Source organism: Triticum urartu, chromosome 3A (assembly GCF_056163025.1).
Source record: "Triticum urartu cultivar PI428250 chromosome 3A, HENAU_Tu73, whole genome shotgun sequence".
In the NCBI taxonomy this organism is placed as follows: domain Eukaryota; kingdom Viridiplantae; phylum Streptophyta; class Magnoliopsida; order Poales; family Poaceae; genus Triticum; species Triticum urartu.
Window position 1 is genome coordinate 333,886,883 of NC_141875.1, and position 18,064 is coordinate 333,904,946.

At 48.4% G+C, this 18,064-nt stretch overlaps 1 long non-coding RNA gene and 2 pseudogenes across 2 annotated transcripts; all 3 read left to right on the top strand.

The window, feature by feature from the left end:
* Positions 1-740: 740 nt before the first annotated feature.
* Positions 741-5,581, top strand: LOC147979624 (uncharacterized; annotated as a pseudogene).
* Positions 5,582-6,423: 842 nt separating this feature from the next.
* On the top strand, positions 6,424-8,114 carry LOC147979625 (uncharacterized). Its single transcript, XR_015599720.1, has 2 exons — positions 6,424-6,534; positions 7,810-8,114. It is a non-coding gene; the product is annotated as an uncharacterized LOC147979625 (long non-coding RNA).
* A 2,912-nt stretch (positions 8,115-11,026) lies between these two features.
* LOC147979626 (uncharacterized) lies at positions 11,027-15,956 on the top strand (annotated as a pseudogene). The gene is made up of 3 exons (XR_015599307.1): positions 11,027-11,030; positions 12,499-14,400; positions 15,669-15,956. The product of XR_015599307.1 is annotated as an uncharacterized LOC147979626 (transcript).
* Positions 15,957-18,064: the final 2,108 nt, after the last annotated feature.

Consider the following 18,064-nt stretch of genomic DNA (forward strand, 5'->3'; position numbering starts at 1 on the left):
ATTCCAACCATGAAGCTACCTGGGAACGCGAGGATCACCTCCGTTCCGAGTTCCCGGCGTTCTTTCAGTCCTAGATCTCGGGACGAGATCTTTTCGTAGTGGTGGAGTGTTGTAACGCCCCAGATATTATTTTCCCAATTTGTACTCCAACTCTTGCCGTTTCCGGCGTTAAGTTATATTTATTTCTCGGGTTCGGGTCTTTGTCTCCGTGTGTTGTTTTTGTTTTCATGCATCTCATATCATGTCATCATGTGCATTGCATTCGCATACGTGTTCATCTCATGCATTCGAGCATTTTCCCCGTTGTCCGTTTTGCATTGCGGCGCTTCGTTCTCCTCTGGTGGTCAATTCTACCTTTCTTTCGTGTGTAGGGATTAAACATTTCCGGATTGGACCGATACTTGTCATGCGGCCTTGGTTTACTACCGGTAGACCGCCTGTCAAGTTTCGTATCATTTGGACTTCGTTTGATACTCCAATGGTTAACCGAGGGACCAAAAAGGCCTTGTGTGTGTTGCAGCCCAACACCCCTCCAATTTGGCCCAAAACCCACCAAACTCAGATCCATCATCTAGAGCGTTCGATCACGATCGCGTGGCCGAAAACCGCACCTCATTTGGACTCTCCTAGCTCCACTTATGCCTATAAATAGCCCCCCCGAATTTCGGATCTCTCTCCCCCTCTCGAAACCCTAAAAATCCCACTCTGCCGCCGCCGGACAACGTCCGCGCGAGTCGGACATGTCCGGTCCGCCCGCCGCCGCCACGTGTCGTCGCTCGGTTCGCCCGCCGCCCGCGCGCCCACATCACCGCACCGGCCCGCCGGGGCCCAGGCGGGGCCCTCCCGGCCCGGAGCCATCGCCGCCAGGGAGCCGCTCGCCCCCTCGCGCCCCGATCGCCGCCTACGCCGTCTTCCCCAAGTCCGGCGTCCCGCGGCACCGCGGCCGTCTTCAACGCCGGCAGCCGCCACGCCACCACCCGGCCCTGAGCGCCGCGCCGCCCTACGACTTCACCGGCGGCCGCCGCCGCCCGCACCGCTCCGGCCGGCCTCCACCTCCGAGCCCCGGCCTCCTCTTCAACTCCGGCCGGCGAGGACTCTCCCCGCGGGCTCCAACTCCGGCCAGCTACAGTGAACTCCGGCATGCTTCGGGAAGCGTGCAGATCGGATCTCAGATCTGGGATATTTTGGAACCCTAGGGTTGACTTTTTCCCTCTCCCCCTTAATTTTGTGCTAACTTTGACCTGCCATATCTCCGCATCCGTAGCTCCGTTTTGGACATATAGTATATCAAAATGTTCGTCTCGACGAGTACATCATTTCATTCCATTGCATCATTTGCATTTGAGTTCATCTTGATGCCCGAAATGCTGCTAGAAGGAGGCTTCGTGAGTTAATTGTCAGATCTGCTAGCTCATCTTAGACTTGTCATTTTTGCCATGATTGTTGTGTGCATGATATGCCTGTGAGTCCTTCATATGTTTTGTTAAGCATTTTGTCTTCTTTCCAGAGGTGCAACCCATGCATTTTTAGGATGTGTGTGGTGACCTGTGCAAGCTTGCAAAGTGAGGCACCCGGTAAATCTGTTTTCAGGGACTTCGTTGTTTTCACTAAGTCTGGGTTTATTTAGTTCATGATGCCATATGTTCAGCTTATTTCCTATTGATCCGTGCCTCTTTTGAGGATGATCAGTAAGGGACTTTTTTTATTCATGTTATGCTCTATCCATCCATGTCTTTACTTGCAATTATGGAGCACACTGGCTTGAGGCAATCGAGCTCAACCTTTGCTTCGTTGTGGATCTGGGCAGATCGTTAACTTTTTGCGATTTTGCTGGTGCTATTGTAGTTGATCCGTGCATGCTATGCCTTTGTTCTTTCCATGTCTAGTTAGCATTTTGTGCCTTCTTAATGGATGTATGCTTGCCTTGCCATGACTTGCACCGTAGTGAGTGCATCGAGCTCGTTTACATGCCTTCGTGAGTTAAATTTCAGCATGTCTCAGTTTTCACTAAGTCTAAAAACTGATTGTGTTTGAGCTATGTTCGTGTGCTCGTTATAGTATTTTGTGAACCCTTTTGGCCCCAAGTCATTTTGGGTATTTTGTTAAGATTGTTGAGTAGCTCCATGCCATGTTCTTACTTGTCATAATCAGGTCATGTATCATGTTGTTTTGCTGCTCCGAAGAGGGCTTCGTGATCTGAAATTTCAGACAAGTGTTAATTTCACTAAGTCTGAAATCTGTTTTGCATTTGCGTTTTTGCCATGCTTGTTTGAACCTCATAATGGATGAATTAGCCGTGGCTCAGTGCTAGTCTTTTGTTAAGCATCTTGTGTACATCCCTGCCATGTCTTTTGTTGTCATGTTTAGTGGCTGTAGCATGTTCATTTCGTCGCATTTAGATGCTACTTGCTGTAAATCGCAGACCGGTGTCATATCTTAAAACGCTTGCCATTTCCAAACCGTAACTCCGATTCCAATGATCTTTATATCGTTTTCAAGCGATTTCATCCCCTCTATCCAGTGGCACACTTGGTTTTCCAAGTTGAGGCCAGGTTCATGCATTTCCTGTCACGTCTTGCATTTTGCATCCCGCATTGCATCCCGCATAGCATACCATCTTTGCATCTTTTGTTTGTCCTTGCACGTGGTTGATTGTATCCTTGTTGCTTGTTTGTGTTGTTTGGGTAGAGACGGGAGACGATTTCACTAACGAGGAGCCCGTTGAGTGTGCTTTTAAGGATCCAGCCAACTCTGACAGCTTTGCAGGCAAGATGATCATACCCTCGAAATCACTACTATCTTTGCTATGCTAGTTTGCTCGCTCTTGCTATGCCAATGCTACGATGCCTACCTTTTGCTTGTCAGCCTCCGAATTGCCATGATGAACCTCTAACCCACCATGTCCTAGCAAACCGTTGATTGGCTATGTTACCGCTTTGCTCAGCCCCTCTTATAGCGTTGCTAGTTGCAGGTGAAGATTGGAGCCGTTCCTTGTTGGAACATTTATTTACTTGTTGGGATATCATTATATTGCTATGTTATCTTAATGCATATATATACTTGGTAAAGGGTGGAAGGCTCGGCCTCTCGCCTAGTGTTTTGTTCCACTCTTGCCGCCCTAGTTTCCGTCATATCGGTGTTATGTTCCCGGATTTTGCGTCCCTCACGCGGTTGGGCTATAATGGGAACCCCTTGATAGTTCGCCTTGATTAAAGCTTTTCCAGCAATGCCCAACATTGGTTTTATCATTTTCCACCTAGCCTCTTTTTCCCTTGGGTTTCCGGAGCCCGAGGGTCATCTTTATTTTAGCCCCCCCCCCACGGGCCAGTGCTCCTCTGAGTGTTGGTCCGAACTAGAGTCCCGTGCAGCGCCCCCTCGGGGAAACTCGAGGTTTGGTTTTAGTTGTATGGAGAGCTCATCTGAGTGTGCCCTGAGAACGAGATATGTGTAGCTCCTATCGGGATTTGTCGGCACATTCGGGCGGTGTTGCTGGACTTGTTTTAACCTGTCGAATCGTCTTGTTGTACCGGGATACCGAGTCTGATCGGTGTGTCTTGGGTGGAGGTCTATTCCTTCGTTGACCGTGAGAGCTTGTCATGGGCTAAGTTGGGACTCCCCTGCAGGGATTGAACTTTTGAAAGCCGTGCCCGCGGTTATGGGCAGATGGGAATTTGTTAATGTCCGGTTGTAGATAACTTGAACTAAACTTAAATAAAATGAATCAACCGTGTGTGTTAGCTTGATGGCCCCTTCTCGGCGGAGTCCGGGAAGTGGACACGGTGTTGGAGTTATGCTTGCGCAGGTTGTTCCTTTAGATTCTTGCTCGCGCCTTGCCTCCTCTTCTCGCTCTCTTTTGCGTATAAGTTAGCCACCATATATGCTAGTCGCTTGCTGCAGCTCCACATATACTTGCCTTATCCTTCCTATAAGCTTAAATAGTTTTGATCGCGAGGGTGCGAGATTGCTGAGTCCCTGTGGCTCACAGATACTATAACTCCAGATGCAGGTCCAGGTGTTTCCGCTCCAGGTGACGATTACGAGCTCAAGTGGGAGTTCGACGAGGATTCTCAGCGTTACTATGTGTCGTTCCCGGATGATTAGCAGTGGTGCCTAGTTGTGGTTCGATTCAGGGCCTTGTCGCATGTTAGGTTCTTTTTCCATTTTGGCGCCGTAGTCGGGCCATGAGTGTTTGAATGATCAATGTTATTTATGTACTTTGATGTGACGTGGCGAGTGTAAGCCAACTATGTATCTTCCCCTTTATTATATATTACATGGGATGTTGTGATGATTGCCTAACTTGCGACATTGCTTTCAATGCGGTTATGTCTCTAAGTCGTGCCTCGACACGTGGGAGCTATAGCCGAATCGAGGGCGTTACACACTGTCAGGCCCTACCTAACCTCTCTCGTCAGCCCGCGGCCCTCCTCGCGCGCGCGTCCGAAAATTGTCCCGGACCCGACCCGAGCAGTCGTCACCGTGGTGTCCGGATCATCCCGAAACATCTACAAAACGTCACCGTTTTCTTATTTGGTATCCCTAGCTATTTTATTCGCGACCGTCCAATTGCGATCGGAGGGACGAGTTAGTCCCTAACCTATATTCATCTGATATAAATATCAGTCTAAACCCTAGCCCCTACCATTCCAATCCACCCATTCCCATCCCGCCGCCGCCAGCCAACCACCTCTTTCGTGTCTTCCTCGGGATCTCCTCCCACCAACCAGATCTCCGACCACCTCCCTCGTTCTGCGCGCCGCCCAAATCGCAGCAGCCTCGATCCCGAGCTCCCCCTCTGCTTCTTGCCCAGGCGCCTGAAGCTACCTCTTCTTCCTCGATTCCGAATGGATCGTGTAGCTGCTCAAGGCCCCGAGCAGGAGCTCTCGACCTCGTCCCCTCGCGCCGCCGTCGTTGGCAACCAGAACCTCCAGGCCAGCCCCTCGCGACCATCTCCTTTTGTTCCCTCTTCCCTGCATCTCTCTCTCTCCCTAATCTCCTCATCTCTCTATACCTCAACAGGAGCTCCAGCGCCATGGCCATCCCGAGCTCGGCCTGCGCAGCTCGGAGACTCCAAGCCCCCCTCGTTCCAGCAGCCCAGGAGGATGCCGCCGTGCCCGTGCTGCATCCCGCGAACCCGCCGGCGACCCCAACCTTCAGACTACCACGACGCGCCCGATGCTTCCTCGACCCCACTTTGGACCCCGACGCCACCTCGTCCTGCGCGCCGCCGATGCCAGGTCCGGCCTCTGCTTTGAGCAGAGGAGGAGGACGCCCGTGTCTCGCCGCCCGAGCACCGCTGCTTGCCCTCGTCCCCTACGCCGGCAAGCTCGCCGCCGTCGGATCCACGTCTCCAGCCTGCATGTGCTCGTGCACGCTCGCCTCCACCGGCCGTCTGCAAGCAGCAGCGCCGTCGCGGACAAGACCGAAGCCGCTCGAGAGTCGCCATGGCTGCGTCCCCTTCGACCCTGCGCGCGAATGCCTCGCTGCCTTGTATGTTTGCGTTGACCCCGCATCTATCGAGTAGCCACGGTTCAGAGCAAGCTATCGCTGTTTCAGTTTTCAGTTTCGTCAGACTTGCACCAGGTTATGGTTAATGTTGCATGTAAATGCTTTGTTTATCAAACTTCCATCGTAGCCCAGTGGTCACTCGTGCATGCATCCATTCAGGAGGTCTTGGGTTCAACTCCCTGCTCCACATATTTTTTTGCTTTGGCCTTTATTTTTAGTGTGAGACGAATTTAGATCTTTTCATGGCATGCATAATTTCAGTAAATGCCATTGTTTCAAAATGCTAATAACTCCACAACCGTGCATCGAATTAAAATACTTTATACATGTAAAATGCTTGGAATTTTGTGTAGTTTAATAATATGCCACTTTCATCCATGTTAAAAATGTTTAAACTGCTGTTTGCATTAATTTGCTCCTATTGCCATGCTAAAATGATTTATTTCATAACTTTTAAACTGTAGCTCGGTTTTAAATAAATTATATATGTAAATGGGGTAGAAAAATGCCTAGTTTAATATGGTGGCTTTACTTTGCATGTTTAACAACCCTAAAATTGTGTTTAGGGCAGAACAGTATCAAACCTAATATATGCATATGAGGAGTTTCCGGACTTGTGGTTTGTTGTTCCGGCCTCGTTCAAACTTGCCTAGTTAGGTAGTTTAATTATGCTTCACCCTCTTGCCATGCTAAGAACATTTAATATTGTTGGGTACATAAACGAGAGAGAACTAAATAAGTCATGTGGTGTTTTCTTCAATATGCAACTCCGTTGCATAATGAGCTCGACTTAATTTGTAGGATTGCTTGTGCACTTTGATATGCCATCTATAATTAAACCGGCCATGCATCATACTTGATTGTGCATCATGCCATGATTATGTCTTGGTTGTTACTATGTTGTTTGCTCCTTTCCGGTGTTGCTTCTTCGGGTTGGTTCCGATAACGTTGCGTTTGTGAGGATCCATTCGACTACATCCACTTGTCTTCTTCATGGACTCGTTCTTCTTCCTTGTGGGATTTCAGGCAAGATGATCATACCCTCGAAATCACTTCTATCTTTGCTTGCTAGTTACTCGCTCTTTTGCTATGCCTATGCTGCGATACCTACCACTTGCTTATCATGCCTCCTATATTGTTGAACCAAGCCTCTAACCCACCTTGTCCTAGCAAACCGTTGATTGGCTATGTTACTGCTTTGCTCAGCCCCTCTTATAGCGTTGTTAGTTGCAGGTGAAGATTGAAGTTTCTTCCTTGTTGGGACATGGAGATGTTGTTCCTTGTTGGAACATGTTTACTTGTTGGGATATCACAATATCTCTTATTTAATTAATGCATCTATATACTTGGTAAAGGGTGGAAGGCTCGGCCTTATGCCTGGTGTTTTGTTCCACTCTTGCCGCCCTAGTTTCCGTCATATCGGTGTTATGTTCCCGAATTTTGCGTTCCTTACGCGGTTGGGTTATAATGGGAACCCCTTGACAGTTCGCCTTGAATAAAACTCCTCCAGCAATGCCCAACATTGGTTTTTACCATTTGCCACCTAGCCTTTTCTTTCCCTTGGGTTCTGCAGACTCAAGGGTCATCTTATTTTAACCCCCCCCCCCGGGCCAGTGCTCCTCTGAATGTTGGTCCACCTGTCAGCTGCCGGTGGGCACCAGGGGCAACTCTGGGCTGGCCTACCCGTACCTAAGACAATCTGAGTGTGCCCTGAGAAAGAGATATGTGCAACTCCTATCGGGATTTGTCGGCACATTCGGGCGGTGTTACTGGACTTGTTTTACCATTGTCGAGGATGTCTTGAAGAACCGGGATACCGAGTCTGATCGAAATGTCTCGGGAGGAGGTCTATTCCTTCGTTGACCGTGAGAGCTTGTGATGGGCTAAGTTGCGACACCCCTGCAGGGATTTGAACTTTTGAAAGCCATGCCCGCAGTTATGGGCAGATGGGAATTTGTTAATGTCCGGTTGTAGATAACTTGAACCTTAACTTAATTAAAATGCATCAACCGCGTGTGTAACCGTGATGGTCTCTTTCCGGCGGAGTCCGGGAAGTGAACACGGTTGTTGGAGTTATGCTTGACGTAGGTTGTTTTAGGATCACTTCTTGATCATACTTTTATCGACCGTGCTTTGCCTTCTCTTCTCGCTCTCATTTACGTATGTTAGCCACCATTTATGCTAGTCGCTTGCTGCAGCTCCACCTCATACCTTTTACCTTACCCATAAGCTTAAATAGTCTTGATCGCGAGGGTGCGAGATTGCTGAGTCCCCGTGGCTCACAGATACTTCCAAAACCAGCTTGCAGGTGCCGATGAGTCCGTGCAGACGACGCTACCAAGCTCAGGAGGAGCTCGATGAAGATCGTGTTCTTTATGTTGTTCCGTTTTCCAGTTGATCAGTAGTGGAGCCCAGTTGGGGTCGATCGGGGACCGTGTCGCATTTGGGGTTCTTCTTTTATTTTGGCTCCGTAGTCGGGCCTTGTTTGTAACTGGTTGATGTAATGCTTTATTTATGTATTTGTGTGAAGTGGCGATTGTAAGCCAACTATGTATCTCTTTCCCTTATGTATTACATGGGTTGTGTGAAGATTACCTCACTTGCGACATTGCTTTCAATGCGGTTATGCCTCTAAGTCGTGCTTCGACACGTGGGAGATATAGCCGCATCGAGGGTGTTATAAGTTGGTAATCAGAGCCCTCCCCGACCTTAGGAGCCCCCATTGCTTGATCGTTTTAGCAGCCGAGTTGTGTCTAGAAAAATGTTTTGAGTCATCTAGGAATTATATATCGGAGAGTTTAGGAATTCTTTTTACTTCCCAGTCTCCTCATCGCTCTAGTAAGGCATCCTGACGTAGAGTTTTGACTCTTCTCTTCTCAAATTTCACTAAAAAAAATTTAGGATCACGCGGGTGTCTTGGAATCGTTCCGATGGTTTTATGATGAGAACATTGTCTTGGTGCCTCCTATCAGGGGTTTAGTGGAAGTGTCCGGGGGAGTTGAGCTCTGATGTGTTGTCGTCATAATTTTATCGTTGTAGTTCTGGAATACCTGAGTTTAGTACGCCGACATCGAAAATCTCTTTTATGTAGTTCGTTGGTGAGATAACCTCGATGCCACCCAGTACTGGGGCAGGAGTTCGGGAGTATCGCCATAACTTGTATAACGGAGGCTTTTCGAAGGTTGAGGTAGACGATTTCCGAAGGTTTCTTGGTTATGTGTTGAAGGATGGATACAGCTGGATGTAGGAATTGCTAGTTTGGGTGAGATATTATGCTTCCCCTATATCCCCAACACCTGATTGCATAACTGGGAAAGTTTTGGGAGTTTATAAGTGGGAATTCAAGTAGCTCTTAGGATATCTTTCCGACAGATGTATGATATGAAATTGGGGTTCGACGTCTAGTGGTCCGCCTATTCACGGTTGGTTTTACAGTGGTCTCGTTGTGTCTTAAAGAGTCCTTGGCTATGCCGACTCGGGGACGCTTCGTATGTCATGTGCACTGCCTTGTACATGATGGTGTTGTACGATCGAGCCCGTGTAGGCCCCACCACGAAAACTTCGGACGAAATCTCTATCATATGTTTGTTCTGGCTTATTCTGCAAGCCAACCCTTTGTTTTTGGTTTTGAGTTGTGGTATTCGAGTTGCTTCGAAGTCACATGTTGATTCCATACCTTTTCCTAGGTGGTGTTCTCATACCCCCGATGTGAACACTAATCCTTCTCGATCATCGAGTTTGTCATGTCAATCCTTTTTCACCGATGTGTTTCTCTTCTAGTGGTTCCGATCATTTCAACTTCCGCAAGATCAATTATCACTTCTTCTCAACGGTGTTCGTTTCATCCATTCCAAATCGTCTTTGTTTTTTCCCACCCTCCCTCCCTTTGTTTTTCTTCAAGGACTCAGTTATCTTAATCAAGTATCCATCTTATTGATGCGAGGCCTCTTCATTCCTTTTCCGTCAATGTTTCTTATCCGGTGATTCTCATGAAGATTCTAACGGAGTCTCAAGTTTATCATTCTTTGTTCTTTTTCTTCTCCGGTGGATTCAAGTCAAACTTTGTGGATCATATCCTTTTCCTCATTTCAATGCTTTCTCATGCCGGTGCACCTCATTATCATTCTACTTCTCGCTATTTGTTATTCCGGAGTGCTCAAGATATCTCGAAGATTCATGTTTCCACTCTGCATTCGTTCAAGCTCTATCGAGGTTGTTATCTCACTCAAGTCATTTAATTCAACCGGTGCAATCTCTCTTTTCAAGTAATCGTTCAACGGTGTTTTCTTTTAAGTGGGCCCTAACCCACAGGTCTTTTCCCAGGATCTTACCTGACTCTTCTAATTTTTACCGAAGCTATTCTCAAATCTTTTAAAGTTTGACGTAAGAATGAATCATCATCAGTCAAATGTTTTTCTCCAAGATCTTTCAAACTCTTTTCATCGTTGGCTCAACTTTTCCATTCTTCATTCCGGTGTGCCTCAATAATTCTTGGTGGTGTTTCTCGTCGTCATTTGAAGACCGAAGAAGAGTTTTACCTCCATATCTTATCTGTTCTCTCAGAGAATCGTGGTTCTAATTCGAGGTCATCCTCTCATAATTGTTTGATTGTGAGAATTCTTTTTATCCATCCGGAGCAATTCAGGAGCCTTTTTCAGTTTGTTCGTCCGGAGCCCATCATCTAAGATTTATTCATTCTCAGCTTTCAGCTATCATTCTCCAAATTTTACCGGTGCTTCGTTCAAGTGATCTTTAATCGGTTCGTGATCTCTTCGTTCTCATGTATCTAAATTCTCTCAAGCATCTTCGTTCATTTGCTTAATTCTTCCCGGTGTTTCTTTATCTTCCCTTCGTTCATTTCCAATTCTTACGGTGGCTATTCAGGATTTTTCTTCCTTGTTATAACATCAATTTATTCGTTGTTTTCAATCCTTCCGGTGGTTCGTTGAAGACTTTCTCAAGTTGGCGCTATATCTATCTTAATCCTTTTCAGAGAGAATAAGTAGTTTGCCAAATCCGTTTGCTCGACATCAATTTAAATTGATGAAGGATAAGCATAATGTAATTCTTATTCTTGCCTCTTCCAAGTGATTTAATTCTTTATTCTGGAGGCTCATCAAATTCCTGATTTCAATTGTTTCATCTTCTCTTTTTCCCCGGAGTTCCAACTTCTTCCAATTATTTCACCGCGGAGATCCATCTAAATCATTACAAGGTTTCACCTTGTGCTTTCAACTTCTCTTTCCTTTTGTTTGATCATCCTTTTATTACCGGAGTTCCTCATGGTGGTTCGTCAAGGATTCTTTTCACTCTTCAATTGTTCTTCAAGATATATCTCGAAGCTATGATCCGCCAAGATATACTTCAAGTTGTCTTCTTCTTGCAATCCGGAGTGCTATTCTTTCAATCTTATCTTTTGAGGTGGTGTTATGTCATTGTTGACAATTTCCCTTCGTGTTTCATGATTCGCAAGTTGTCCGGAATGACATATTTTAAACCCATCATTTTCAATTCGTTCATGAGTTCCTTTGTAACCCATCAATCTCTTCATTGGAGTTATCTTGGGTTATATTTCACCTAAACCTTTCCCTAAGGATTGTTGCTATTTATGGTGCTCATAAATGATCCAAGTTCTTCATTTATCCTCCCGGTGAGATAGCTTCTCGTCTCCTCGTTCTTATCAATCCAATTCTTTTTCCCATGAGTGGCAGTTTGTCACCTCATAATTTGAGATGTAATCCATAAGACCATATCAAGCTTATTCTTTTCGTTGTTGGCTTTCCAATAACTCCGTTCGACCATTCTCCTAAGGATGACTTTTCAAGCTCAATTGTGGCACAACTTGGCATTTTCTTCCCCATTCTTTTATTTCAATTATTTATCGTCTATTCTTTTATTCCGGAGGCATTGTGATGTTGCTTTCTTCAACTATCATCTCATTTCATCTAAGATCATGTTCTTTTCTGTGCTTATCCATCTAACCGGAGTGTTGTGTCATCTCTTTTAGTTCTTTTCATCTTATCAAGCATTTCATCTCTTTTCAACCGAAGTGCTGTCCGAATTTGTAATTCTTTGTTTCTCTTCCCTACCGGAATGCTTTCAACTTTGTTCTTCTTCGTTGCATTCTTTCTTTATATGGTTTAAACTTTTCAAGGTTCTTTGGTCTCACTCGTTTGTCAAAGAAGCAACTTAGCTTTACCTCTCCTCTTTCTCTTCCGTTTTCCCTCCGGTGCCATTCTAGATCTCGGGACGAGATCCTCTCGTAGTGGTGGAGTGTTGTAACGCCCCGAGGCTGATGTGCCAGGTGTCGTCCAGTTATTCGCTGTCGTTTGCCATGTCATTCGCTTGTGTGTTGCATCTTGTCATGTCATCATGTGCATTGCATCATCATGTCTTCAAAACTTGCATCCGTCCGGGTTCCCCAGTTCTTTCTGTTGTCCGTTCTGAGCCCAACCACACTTGCACACGCCCGCGGCATGTCCGAAATAGTATTTTATAACTGGCCGGAAAATGTTCTCGGAATGGGATGAGAGTTGACGTGTGGTCTTATTATAGTGTAGATAGACCGCCTGTCAAGTTTCATCGAATTCGGAGATCGTTTGATGCCCCAACCGTTAACTATAGCGACAATATAGTCGGTCAAATCGTCGGACGTTTTCGGTCTCCGGAAACAGTCGTCGGGTCTCTCTCTTTTCTCTTCTCTCAGCCTAAGGCCTTCTACACAACCCACTACCTCTCACTGTCAGGCCCTACCTAACCTCTCTCGTCAGCCCGCGGCCCTCCTCGCGCGCGCGTCCGAAAATTGTCCCGGACCCGACCCGAGCAGTCGTCACCGTGGTGTCCGGATCATCCCGAAACATTTACAAAACGTCACCATTTTATTATTTGGTATCCCTAGCTATTTTATTCGCGACCGTCCAATTGCGATCGGAGGGACGAGTTAGTCCCTAACCTAAATTCATCTGATATAAATATCAGCCTAAACCCTAGCCCCTACCATTCCAATCCACCCATTCCCATCCCGCCGCCGCCAGCCAACCACCTCTTTCGTGTCTTCCTCGGGATCTCCTCCCACGAACCACATCTCCGACCACCTCCCTCGTTCTGCGCCCCGCCCAAATCGCAGCAGCCTTGATCCCGAGCTCCCCCTCTGCTTCTTGCCCAGGCGCCTGAAGCCTACCTCTTCTTCCTCGATCCCGAATGGATCGTGTAGCTGCTCGAGGCCCCGAGCAGGAGCTCTCGGCCTCGTCCCCTCGCGCCGCCGTCGTTGGCAACCAGAACCTCCAGGCCAGCCCCTCGCGACCATCTCCTTTTGTTCCCTCTTCCCTGCATCTCTCTCTCTCCCTAATCTCCTCATCTCTCTCTACCTCAACAGGAGCTCCAGCGCCATGGCCATCCCGAGCTCGGCCCGCGCAGCTCGGAGACTCCAAGCCCCCCTCGTTCCAGCAGCCCAGGAGGATGCCGCCATGCCCGTGCTGCATCCCGCGAACCCGCCGGCGACCCCAACCTTCAGACTACCACGACGCGCCTAATGCTTCCTCGACCCCACTTTGGACCCCGACGCCACCTCGTCCTGCGCGCCGCCGATGCCAGGTCCGGCCTCTGCTTTGAGCAGAGGAGGAGGACGCCCGTGTCTCGCCGCCCGAGCACCGCTGCTTGCCCTCGTCCCCTACACCGGCAAGCTCGCCGCCGTCGGATCCATGTCTCCAGCCTGCCTGTGCTCGTGCACGCTCGCCTCCACCGGCCGTCTGCAAGCAGCAGCGCCGTCGCGGACAAGACCGAAGCCGCTCGAGAGTCGCCATGGCTGCGTCCCCTTCGACCCTGCGCGCGAATGCCTCGCTGCCTTGTATGGTTGCGTTGACCCCGCATCTATCGAGTAGCCACGGTTCAGAGCAAGGTATCGCTGTTTCAGTTTTCAGTTTCGTCAGACTTGCACCAGGTTATGGTTCATGTTGCGTGTAAATGCTTCTTTTATCAAACTTCCATCGTAGCCCAGTGGTCACTTGTGCATGCATCCATTCAGGAGGTCCTGGGTTCGACTCCCTGCTCCACATATTTTTTTGCGTTGGCCTTTTATTTTTAGTGTGAGACGAATTTAGATCTTTTCATGGCATGCATAATTTCAGTAAATGCCATTGTTTCAAAATGCTAATAACTCCACAACCGTGCATCGAATTAAAATACTTTATACATGTAAAATGCTTGGAATTTTGTGTAGTTTAATAATATGCCACTTTTATCCATGTTAAAAATGTTTAAACTGCTGTTTACATTAATTTGCTCCTATTGCCATGCTAAAATGATTTATTTCATAACTTTTAAACTGTAGCTCGGTTTTAAATAAATTATATATGTAAATGGGGTAGAAAAATGCCTAGTTTAATATGGTGGCTTTACTTTGCATGTTTAACAACCCTAAAATTGTGTTTAGGGCAGAACAGTATCAAACCTAATATATGCATATGAGGAGTTTCCGGACTTGTGGTTTGTTGTTCCGGCCTCATTTAAACTTGCCTAGTTTGGTAGTTTAATTATGCTTCACCCTCTTGCCATGCTAAGAACATTTAATATTGTTGGGTACATAAACGAGAGAGAACTAAATAAGTCATGTGGTGTTTTCTTCAATATGCAACTCCGTTGCATAATGAGCTCCACTTAATTTGTAGGATTGCTTGTGCACTTTGATATGCCATCTATCATTAAACCGGACATGCATCATACTTGATTGTGCATCATGCCATGATTATGTCTTGGTTGTTTACTATGTTGTTTGCTCCTTTCCGGTGTTGCTTCTTCGGGTTGGTTCCGATAACGTTGCGTTTGTGAGGATCCGTTCGACTACATCCGCTTGTCTTCTTCATGGACTCGTTCTTCTTCCTTGTGGGATTTCAGGCAAGATGATCATACCCTCGAAATCACTTCTATCTTTGCTTGCTAGTTGCTCGCTCTTTTGCTATGCCTATGCTGCGATACCTACCACTTGCTTATCATGCCTTCTATATTGTTGAACCAAGCCTCTAACCCACCTTGTCCTAGCAAACCGTTGATTGGCTATGTTACTGCTTTGCTCAGCCCCTCTTATAGCATTGTCAGTTGCAGGCGAAGATTGAAGTTTGTTCCTTGTTGGGACATGGAGATGTTGTTCCTTGTTGGAACATGTTTACTTGTTGGGATATCACAATATCTCTTATTTAATTAATGCATCTATATACTTGGTAAAGGGTGGAAGGCTCGGCCTTATGCCTGGTGTTTTGTTCCACTCTTGCCGCCCTAGTTTCCGTCATATCGGTGTTATGTTCCCGAATTTTGCGTTCCTTACGCGGTTGGGTTATAATGGGAACCCCTTGACAGTTCGCCTTGAATAAAACTCCTCCAGCAATGCCCAACATTGGTTTTTACCATTTGCCACCTAGCCTTTTCTTTCCCATGGGTTCTGCGGACTCAAAGGTCATCTTATTTTAACCCCCTCGGGCCAGTGCTCCTCTGAGTGTTGGTCCACCTGTCAGCTGCCGGTGGCCACCAGGGGCAACTCTGGGCTGGCCTACCCGTACCTAAGACAATCTGAGTGTGCCCTGAGAAAGAGATATGTGCAGCTCCTATCGGGATTTGTCGGCACATTCGGGCGGTGTTGCTGGACTTGTTTTACTATTGTCGAGGATGTCTTGAAGAACCAGGATACCGAGTCTGATCGGAATGTCTCGGGAGGAGGTCTATTCCTTCGTTGACCGTGAGAGCTTGTGATGGGCTACGTTGGGACACCCCTGCAGGGATTTGAACTTTCGAAAGCCGTGCCCGCGGTTATGGGCAGATGGGAATTTGTTAATGTCCGGTTGTAGATAACTTGAACCTTAACTTAATTAAAATGCATCAACCGCGTGTGTAACCGTGATGGTCTCTTTTCGGCGGAGTCCGGGAAGTGAACACGGTTGTTGGAGTTATGCTTGACGTAGGTTGTTAGATCACTTCTTGATCATACTTTTATCGACCGTGCTTTGCCTTCTCTTCTCGCTCTCATTTACGTATGTTAGCCACCATTTATGCTAGTCGCTTGCTGCAGCTCCACCTCATACCTTTTACCTTACCCATAAGCTTAAATAGTCTTGATCGCGAGGGTGCGAGATTGCTGAGTCCCCGTGGCTCACAGATACTTCCAAAACCAGCTTGCAGGTGCCGATGAGTCCGTGCAGACGACGCTACCAAGCTCAGGAGGAGCTCGATGAAGATCGTGTTCTTTATGTTGTTCCGTTTTCCAGTTGATCAGTAGTGGAGCCCAGTTGGGGTCGATCGGGGACCGTGTCGCATTTGGGGTTCTTCTTTTATTTTGGCTCTGTAGTCGGGCCTTGTTTGTAACTGGTTGATGTAATGCTTTATTTATGTATTTGTGTGAAGTGGCGATTGTAAGCCAACTATGTATCTCTTTCCCTTATGTATTACATGGGTTGTGTGAAGATTACCTCACTTGCGACATTGCTTTCAATGCGGTTATGCCTCTAAGTCGTGCTTCGACACGTGGGAGATATAGCCGCATCGAGGGCGTTATACCGATGGCGCACACAAGGCCCCGGCAAGACCCTTGCTGGGAAGATCAGCAAGACCGCGGCAAGGCCTTGCCGCCCCAGCTCAGCGGCCAACCCACCAACTAAGCAGGTACCCATGTGGTAGTATGTTGCTCCTAAGCCAACTAGTCAAGCTCCTACGTGGTGGCATGCAGATCTTCGTGAAGACCTTGCCACCACGCCAGCTCAGCAGCCTGCTAGCCTCTATGGTGTTGCATGCCTCGTTGTCCTGGACGCGTGTTGGAGCAAGGCAAAGCGGCGACAGACGGGACGGGCTTCGTTGCCGTCCCCAATAAAGCAAGAGGACACCTAAGTAGTGCAATTAATGTGTTTTGTCCTGTGATGTCAGGCGATAAACTCGACTACTGTACAACTTTCCACCTCCTGTGTGCCACTATGGCAGCCCCTTTGACTATAAAAGGAGGCCCGCGACATACTGTGAGGGGATTCAGACTTTTTAGTCCCTGCACGCTTTCTAGCTAGTCCAAGAACACCAGATAAACACAAACCAGCAGGAGTAGGGTATTACGCACGATTTGTAGCCCAAACCTGGTTAACCCCCCCCCCCCCCCCCCCCCCGCGCGTGTTGATCTTCTAAACCCACTCTTTTTACAGCCCCGTGCCACAGCAACCGTAGTAGGGATTCCCTGTGATCCCATAGGTGTCGTTCCTGAGCCCCGACAGAAGGGATCCCACGGTGGCCAATTTGAAAGGGGACAAGTAGTACATCCTATCCTGATGAAAGGTGGTCTTTGCCTACAAAGCTTCTAGTCATGATGCAGTGGTGGGCTCGGCGATGACATCCGTCTTGCCGTCCTGGCAGTCTTGGTATCGTTGCACCAAAATGGAAACCTTTGCCAGATTCCTAGTGAACCCATGCTTGTCTTTGTCTCCTTAGCACCAAAGAGGAAAATACCTCCTTTGCACCTGCTGGCGCTCGCCTGCCTTGGTCGTCATGGCTTGCGTCATGGTAGCCTCATGAGGCTGGGTACCTGCATAGAAATCTCCGCTCCTCGGGAGGCAGCCTGGGGAGGCCGCTCCCTCGGGAGGTCTTGGTGTCGTCCGCCTCGCGAGGCTTGGCCCCTCGTGAGGGTCTTGTCTTGGCGGTTGTCGGCGTTCTGGGATCGATGGCGGCGCATGACTCAGTGTCCTGTCCGTCGAAATGTTCAACAGCCTTCAAGTGCCATACGATCAGCTCCATCCCACCAAGCCTTTCTCAGGAGTGACAGACGGCTCCACCATCCCGATAGGGCAAGTTCGCCTCCCTGTCACCTTTGGTCAGCGCGACAACTACCACACCGAGCTCATCGACTTTGATGTCGCCCACATCCTCCTACCGTACAATGCCATCCTCTGGTACACAGCACTGGCCAAGTTCATGGCAGTCACCCACCATGGCTACAACGTCCTCAAGATGCCGGGAAGCGGCGGAATCATCACTGTCCATTACGAAGAAAGAGACGCGGTGTGCTCCCTCGAGCGCGCCTTCCAAGCTGCATCAATCGAAGACCCTAATAGCGCGGGTGCGTAGTACCCTCCTGAGGCCAATCCCAAGAATAAGAAGCAGCTACTCCGTGCTGGGCCTCAAGGGAGCGGCACCTCCAGCGGCACCACTTCAGGATCTGCGCCAGCGCCAGGGGCGCCTCCCTCCCTCGCATAGGGAGGTGCGCCCAGCGCCCTCCTCGGGCAGGGCTCGAGGGCTCTCTTCTGGAGGACCTCGGACCTGGCCAACATCACGAAGGAGGCGCTCGGGCACCGCGTGGAGGCATGCTTCGTGTCATGTTTCCCTCAGGAGGACACCGGGCGAGGAGCGCCTGGCGCTTAGGAGTTCATCACCAAGGCATCTCAGGAGTTTCAGGAAACGAGAGCAATACGCGGCGACTGTCGCCCACCTGGCGTTGCTCCCCACCCAGGCGAGGGTGGTGAGCTACGCATCTGCATCGACATCCCAGGGCTCAACAAGGCCGCATCTCAGGAGCGCTTCTGGCCTTCGCGTGTTG